This window comes from Mercenaria mercenaria, chromosome 14 (assembly GCF_021730395.1).
Source record: "Mercenaria mercenaria strain notata chromosome 14, MADL_Memer_1, whole genome shotgun sequence".
NCBI lineage: Eukaryota > Metazoa > Mollusca > Bivalvia > Venerida > Veneridae > Mercenaria > Mercenaria mercenaria.
The window spans coordinates 47,478,626-47,486,666 of record NC_069374.1 but is presented as its reverse complement, the minus strand read 5'-3'; the positions used below and the strand labels follow the sequence as shown (position 1 = coordinate 47,486,666).

Genomic DNA, 8,041 nt, shown 5'->3' with positions numbered 1-8,041 from the left:
TACATACACAAAAATACTTAGCATCATGAATATCTGACATACATATAGGAAGAACTCCTTACATTGTCATTTGGTATGTTTTCGTTAAAAGACGATGCCTGTTTTTTACAAACAGGCTAATTGATGCTGTACTTTTCAGTGTTGTTAAATTCAGATTTCATAAAAAAAAGAACAGAAATACAAGATGTATATTCTAGAGCTTGCTCAAAATATTCTCCATCCTAACTCCATCGCATTTTTTTTTGGTCCTTACTTTTGGAATGTAATTCTTACAACAAAATCTTCATTCTTGCTGCTATTTTGTTCGAAAAAAAATCTAACCGCTTAAGATTGTCATCAAATATTAGCTTTATATAATACATGTACTTATTATATTGACCACCCAAATATATCTTATTTTTAAACTATTTTATAATGGATAAGTTCTGTAGTAAGTCAAGTTACTAGTACACTTTTTTAGCTCACCTGTCACAAAGTGACAAGGTGAGCTTTTGTGATCGCGCAGCGTCCGTCGTCCATGCGTGCGTAAACTTTTGCTTGTGACCACTCTAGAGGTCACATTTTTCATGGGGTCTTTATGAAAATTGGTCAGAGTGTTCATCTTGATGATATCTAGGTCAAGTTCGAAACTGGGTCACGTGCGGTCAAAAACTAGGTCAGTAGATCTAAAAATAGAAAAACCTTGTGACCTCTCTAGAGGCCATATTTTTCAAAGATCTTCATGAAAATTGGTGAGAATGTTCACCTTGATGATGTCTAGGTCAAGTTCGAAACTGGGTCGCGTGCCGTCAAAAACTAGGTCAGTAGGTCAAATAATAGAAAAACTTTGTGACCTCTCTAGAGGCCATACTTGTGAATGGATCTGTATGAAAGTGGTCTGAATGTTTACCTTGATGATATCTAGGTCAGGTTCGAAAGAGGGTCACGTGCCATCAATAACTAGGTCAGTAGGTCAAATAGTAAAAAAACCTTGTGACCTCTCTAGAAGCCATATTTTTTGTGGGATCTGTATGAAAGTTGGTCTGAATGTTTATTTTGATGATATGTAGGTCAAGTTCGAAACTGGGTCACGTGCCTTCAATAACTAGGTCAGTAGGTCAAATAATAAAAAAACCTTGTGACCTCTCTAGAGGCCATATTTTTCACGGGATCTGTATGAAAGTTGGTCTGAATGTTTATCTTGATGATATCTAGGTCAAGTTCAAAACTATGTATACTGTGGTCAAAAAGTAGGTCAGTAGGTCTAAAAATAGAAAAACCTTGTGACCTCTCTATAGGCCTAGGCTTTCGAATGGATCTTCATGAAAATTGGTCAGAATGTTCACCTTGATGATATCTAGGTCTTGTTCGAAACTGGGTCAGGTGCCTTCAATAACTAGGTCAGTAGGTCAAATAATAAAAAAACCTTGTGACCTCTCTAGAGGCCATATTTTTCATGGGATCTGTATGAAAGTTGGTCTGAATGTTCATCTTGATGATATCTAGGTCTTGTTTGAAACTGGGTCAACTGTGGTCAAAAACTAGGTCAGTAGGTCTAAAAATAGAAAAACCTTGTGACCTCTCTAGAGGCCATACTTTTGAATGGATCTTCATGAAAATTGGTCAAAATGTTCACCTTGATGATATCTAGGTCAAATTCGAAACAGGGTCATGTGCCTTCAGTAACTAGGTCAGTAGGTCAAATAATAAAAACCTCTCTAGAGGCCATATTTTTCAATGGATCTTCATGAAAATTGGTCAGAATTTTTATCTTAATGATATCTAGGTCAGGTTCAAAACTGGATCACATGAGCTCAAAAACTAGGTCACTATATCAAATAATAGAAAAAAACGACGTCATACTCAGTTCAAAACTGGGTCATGTGGGGACAGGTGAGCAATTCAGGACCATCATGTTCCTCTTGTATTATTAATACATTTAACAAAATTATCTTTTTTTTTAACAATTGAATGCCCATCTTCCAAACTGATTGATGTGAAAATCACATTTCAGCACTTAAAGATTGCTGTAGTATTTCTGGAGAAAGGGAAGACATGGATGTTGTAATGTACCTTTATTTAAACTCCTGTGCTCTTGACACCTCTGTTTAATACCGTAATCACTTAAGATATTTTTCCTTTGTGATATTTATTTCGCTTTTGTAAATTTTACTGCAAACCTTTGAAATAGCCAGTATTCAGGAGATAATTTTATTTAAATATTATATGTGTTTTTCATATTGAAAAATAAATTTAAATGAGCTGCGCCATGAGAAAACCAACATAGTGGGTTTGCGACCAGCATAGATCCAGACCATCCTGCGCATCCGCACAGTCTGGTCAGGATCCATGCTGTTCACTTTTAAAGCCTATTGGAATTGGAGAAACTGTTAGCGAACAGCATGGATTCTGACCAGACTGCGCGGATGCTGGTCGCAAACCCACTATGTTGGTTTTCTCATGGCGCGGCTCAAATACACTTCAGTTCAGTAATCATGAGACAATATTGATATTCATCTATATAATGTTTATGAAATAAAATTCAGTAAAACATGTGCTTTGTTGTTGCATTATATTGTTCTGGGTATTACAATTTCTCCCCAAGACTAGCTCCTAGACTGTGATACGTTTTCATTTTCTTTTAATTATAATAATAGCCAGTCTATTTCCTATGTCCAATATCACTGACTAATGAAATTACAAGCAGTTCTTTGAGAAGACTGATATGTTTTCATGTTTTTATTTCATTATGAACATAGCCAATCTATATCCTATGTCCAATGAAATTACAAGCAGTTCTTTGAGAAAATCTAAAATAGACTGGCATTTGTCACTACTACATTAATTGAAAGAAAAATATTACAACAATTGAAATTTTCTTACAAATTGTTGATCAGTCTAGTATCTAATCTTTATCTCTATGTGAGGAGATATATAGATTTTGCACTGCCCCGCTCTGTGTGTCTGGCTGGCTGACTGGCTATCTACTTGTCTTGTGAGAGGTTTGTCTGAATACAAAAAAAAAAAAAAACGTTTGTGAAGAAAGGTGTAGTACCAACGGTAGTTTTGCAGATGCGCCAGTATTTCCATGTTGAATGAGTTACTGCTCCGCGGCCGAGTGGTAAAGGTCGCTGACCTACAAATTACCTGCCCCTCATCGATGTGGGTTCGAGCCTCACTTGGGACGTTGAATTCTTCATGTGTGGAAGCCATTCAGCAGGCTTGCGGAAGGTCGGTGGTCCTACCCAGGTGCCCGCTCGTGGTAAAATAATGCACATAGAGGCACCTTTAGTCTTCCTCCACCATCAAAGCTGGAAAGTCGCCATATGACCTATAATTGTGTCTGTGATCCAGATTTTTTTTTCCTCCATTACTGCATTATTATGCCTAAAGCTGCCAAAAGTTATTACATAATTGCTTTAGTCAGTACTTGAAATGTGTTTCAGATCAATAACTGAAGAAAAAATAGGTCAACTGCCTTCAAACTCATGGGATGATTCCTTGTCATCAGCTTGAGCTAACCCCTATTGCTTAAAGGGTCAAATGTCAAGGTCGCATTGACCTGGAGAATGCAAATAGTTTCTGGACATTAACTTGAGAATTAATGATCCGGAGGCGACCGGATTTTATTATACAATTGCTTTTCAAAAGAAGGGATCAAATTATTAAAGGTCAAGAGAGGAGTAATTCATTTTATTATATACCTATACAAGTAAATACGAACAATCAGAAAATAAATCCGTATTTTAACTTTTGTATTGTATCTTGTCGGACTACTTGCATTTAATATGCATGACCTTACACGGTTCTATAGCGCACACAAAAAGTACACTGTTCTATCTTAACATCGATACACTGTTAAATTTGATAACAAAATGGTGGAGGTATCTATGATAAACGTTACATTATAAAGCAAACAGACACTAAATAGGAAACTGGCGTGAAAAAAAAAAAGATGGTATAATGGCTGATTCAAATAGTCCTCAGTTTATCTTTTATTGTTATTTTTTTTTCGGCTAAACTGACTTTGAAACTTGAAGAATATACACGAGCGGGACTGCCACCTACTTACTATTAACATTCACGGAAAGGTGTTTCACATCGTAGACACATACATAAACTTTACTCTGATATGTGATAAAACGGAGTAATGTTTCATTTTTAGCGGCCTGTTAAAATTAATCTTTACAACAAAAACATCTGAAGCTGCTCCTTTTCAAATGTAAATCAAATACACATAAATATATCCTAAATGTGTTGCTAAATTGCCTAAGGCAAGAATGCAAGAGTTGTTATTCTTCGAAAATGCAACCAAAACTTCTGATATTTACTGATTTTATTATTCAGTTATTGATATCAATAAAACTTTCATAAATTTCACAGTTGTAAAATCATATTTGATTAAATGAAAGACTTATCAATCTATTTCTAAAATCCTAGACATTATTTAACGTCTATCTATTTTTTGAAAATTTTAGTTATGCATCTTAAATGCGTTCTTCTTGGTGAAAATGGTAAGACTAAAGAAATGGCCGATTTAGAAAAAACTTTTTTTTAACTAAAAGCTGTCCTGTTCGGTAGTTTTGTCCGATGGCGGTATGTTATTGCTTTTGTTTTCTTTTCTTTTTTTTAAACAGTTTTCTTTTTTCTGCAACGAATGCGGACGGATAATTATACATCATCGAAAGGAGCATGACATAACTTAATTAATAATACGTAGATACGTAGAGAGTACATAATAGCATGGTTGATTTAATATATATGTCTGACATATTATTGAAACGTTAAACGTTAACAATAACACGATGTTTTTTGGGGTTTTTTTGTGGGGGTGTGGGGGGAGGGTTTTTTTTTTCTTTTTTTTTTCGCTTGTTGTGTACTACTTGTACAACTGCCTGTAGTGATGTTGATATGTACCAAAGAAAGGCACATTTTATCACGAATGTTATCGAATTCAGAATTTCGCGACATATGCGAAACTAGCATTACGGATTAAGATATCAAACATTAGATAGGATACCTTTAAAACGTTCTGCTAACTATACCATTCTCTTTAACTTTCTTGCTTCATTACCCGACTGGAAAACGAAACGAAAACAGCTTGAATATAGCGGTGTTAAACTTTCAAGCGGCTATGATACCAGTAATTATTGGTGTTATTGTTGTTTTAATGTGTGTGTCTGCTGAGGAACAACAACAACAATGCATGCTACAACAAGTTCGAGTACGAGTACAATGTTCTCGAAAAATTGATTTTACTGGGACAGAAAATGGAACGACAGGAAAATAACTGTGCCGATCTAAGAGGAGAACTTCAAGGTACGTCAACAGTATTTATTTCTTATTTCATACTTTGCCTCTACTTCGTTCAATTGAATGCCGTCATATTTTATGAAATGCAAAAAATGGGGATTGTGTTTTGCTTGTATTTCATTTGTAGATACAGTAGTTTTGAACAATTAGATACATTTTCAAACTAAATGAATTTTATATATATAAAACAACATGATTATGTTATGTAATTTTTCTCCAAGATTCCAACGGTATATAATAAAATATGACACATATAAAGACACTTAAACCGTAGTAAATGTTAAGTTAGTCTTAGAATGAAATTATATTTATAGATATCAGTGTAAACTGTGTGTGAAAAAATCTTAAACACTTTTTTTTGTTTAGATGCTCGTAGAAGAATAGACGAATTAAACAATCAACTGAGAACCGCTGATGGCTCATCATACATACGCTGGGGACGAACAACATGCCCAGATGGTGCTGTTCTGGTATACGAAGGTAGTGCCGCCGGAGGACTTTAAACAGAAACGGGAGCTGCTGCCAATACCCTGTGCCTTTCAAACGATCCCGAATGGAATGAATATATTGATGGTTTTTCGGGAGGAACTAGAATTTATGGAGCAGAATATTATACGACGGGCAGTTTAAGAAGCTGGGCCCGCCTGAATAATCACAATATACCGTGTGCCGTGTGTCGTGTCCGCCATGGTAACGTATTGATGATACCTGGACAGAAAAGTTGTCACGGAGACTACTCTTTACAGTATAGTGGATATCTTATGGCAGGAAATTATCCCGATGCTGCGTCATCGGAGTACATCTGTATGGACAGTGACCCTGAGAAAAGTGATGCTGGAACAGGAGATCAAATCGGGAAGAATTTCCGTTTAGTGCAAGGCGAGTGTGGTGCACTTAAATGTCCGCCGTACGTGGAAGGAAGAGAAATTACTTGTGCCGTGTGCTCTTTTTCTGCAAGATCGCAAACCCAAAGTTTACAACCAATATCATAGTGCGTCACAGTATTTTGTTTGACAGCCTTTCGATGTAGAGAATAGAATATCCTGGACTTGAATTTGTGTCTCCTATCCAAATATCTGCATTAAAGCTAACATTAGAACAATCAGTCAGTTAATATTTTATGGAACATCATACCATGAGGAAACACACATCAAGAAAGCAGTGAACTGTTATAATACATATATTTTGCGCCATATACTGTATAATTTATTCTTTTAAAAGATATTCAAATTTGTGCTAACATTTATGAGAGTTTAGCGTTATAACGTTCCCTTGAGAAAATGTACAAAGCAGTACTTGTTGTCTTCATTGCTACTTCATCTGTCTCTTGCTTACTTATGTAATTATAATTATTGCTGCGAAACGTGGATTTTTCACACAAATGAATTTCATAATTATAAGGTGCAATATCATGAATATGCCGATAAATGATCTGTATTTACAGTGCACCAGTAACCGATTCTAAGACATTAGGCAGACTCAAAAACAATGATAATCAATGCTTTGAAATGTCTGAAGGTTTATTTTCTGTTTAAATGCCAGTCTATTAATATACATGAATGAGAAACAAATAACCAGCTTGTGATGGTTTGTTTGTTTGATTTGGGTTTAACGCCGTTTTCAACAGTATTTCAGTCATGTAACGGCGGGCAGTTAACCTAACCAGTGATCCTGGATTCTGTACCAGTACAAACCTGTTCTCTGCAAGTAACTGCCAACTTCACCACATGAATCAGAGATGGAGGACTAATGATATCAGACACAATGTCGTCTATCAAATAGTCATGGAGAACATACGCCCAGCCCGAGGATCGAACTCGCGACCCCGAGATCCGTAGACCAACGCTCTTACCTACTGAGCTAAGCGGGCGGGCTAACCATGGGCTGGAATACCGTATCATTGATAGATCTTATATAATCTAAATGGTCAGTGTGAATGGATACAAGCTTGAATAAGGACCGCTTGTTCATTGATGATTCATCCGCACTGTTCATGAATGGGACTATTTTGTGTAGCACATGAACATCCTTTGGATGTGATTCGGAATAAAATGAAGTGATGTTTTCCTTTACACGTATATAAGATGAACTCTCATTTGGTGTGCTTTGAGATGTTGAATCAACCGAAATTTATGCACTTTGTATACACCAAAACTGTGCATGAGATATATGAGGTTGGATTTTTGTTCATTATTGTAACGCTGTTTTATTTAGTACCCGGACATTGTTTGTAACAAAATTGAATATTATATCCTAACTTCTAAGCTAGGCAAGTGTGTCAAAGGACTTCGGACACTATCATATGCTTCTAGCCTACATTTCAAATGCAAATTTCTCCTTGAGTATTTAAACAATACCCAAAGCGTTTCGAGTCAGTGATAAACCAATGTATTAGTTAATTTATTACAGCAGAAACTGATTTGTATCTGTTCCTATCAAGATGTTTTTCTTATTTTATCTGGGCCAGGGTATATTTTCTTGAAAAAATAAAATGGTTAAATTTCCGTGAAAATATAATGTCATCACTTTACGGAAGTTTTAAATGTTTTAATTCCAGTCGAAAAAAGTGACAAAATCTGTTTATTTAAGGAAAAAATAACATTTTAAGATTAAAATCCTATAAATAAATAAAAAAGGGAACGATATTTTTCCAAACAAACTGTACTTGATTTATCTATACACTGTTCATAATGTAAAGTTATTGACGCATTACATTGTGTGAATAGGTATACATGTATAAGTGACCGGT

At 35.5% G+C, this 8,041-nt stretch overlaps 1 long non-coding RNA gene across 1 annotated transcript; it reads left to right on the top strand.

The window, feature by feature from the left end:
* Positions 1–4,391: 4,391 nt before the first annotated feature.
* Positions 4,392–6,869, top strand: LOC123528216 (uncharacterized). Its single transcript, XR_008367096.1, has 2 exons — positions 4,392–5,298; positions 5,659–6,869. It is a non-coding gene; the product is annotated as an uncharacterized LOC123528216 (long non-coding RNA).
* Positions 6,870–8,041: the final 1,172 nt, after the last annotated feature.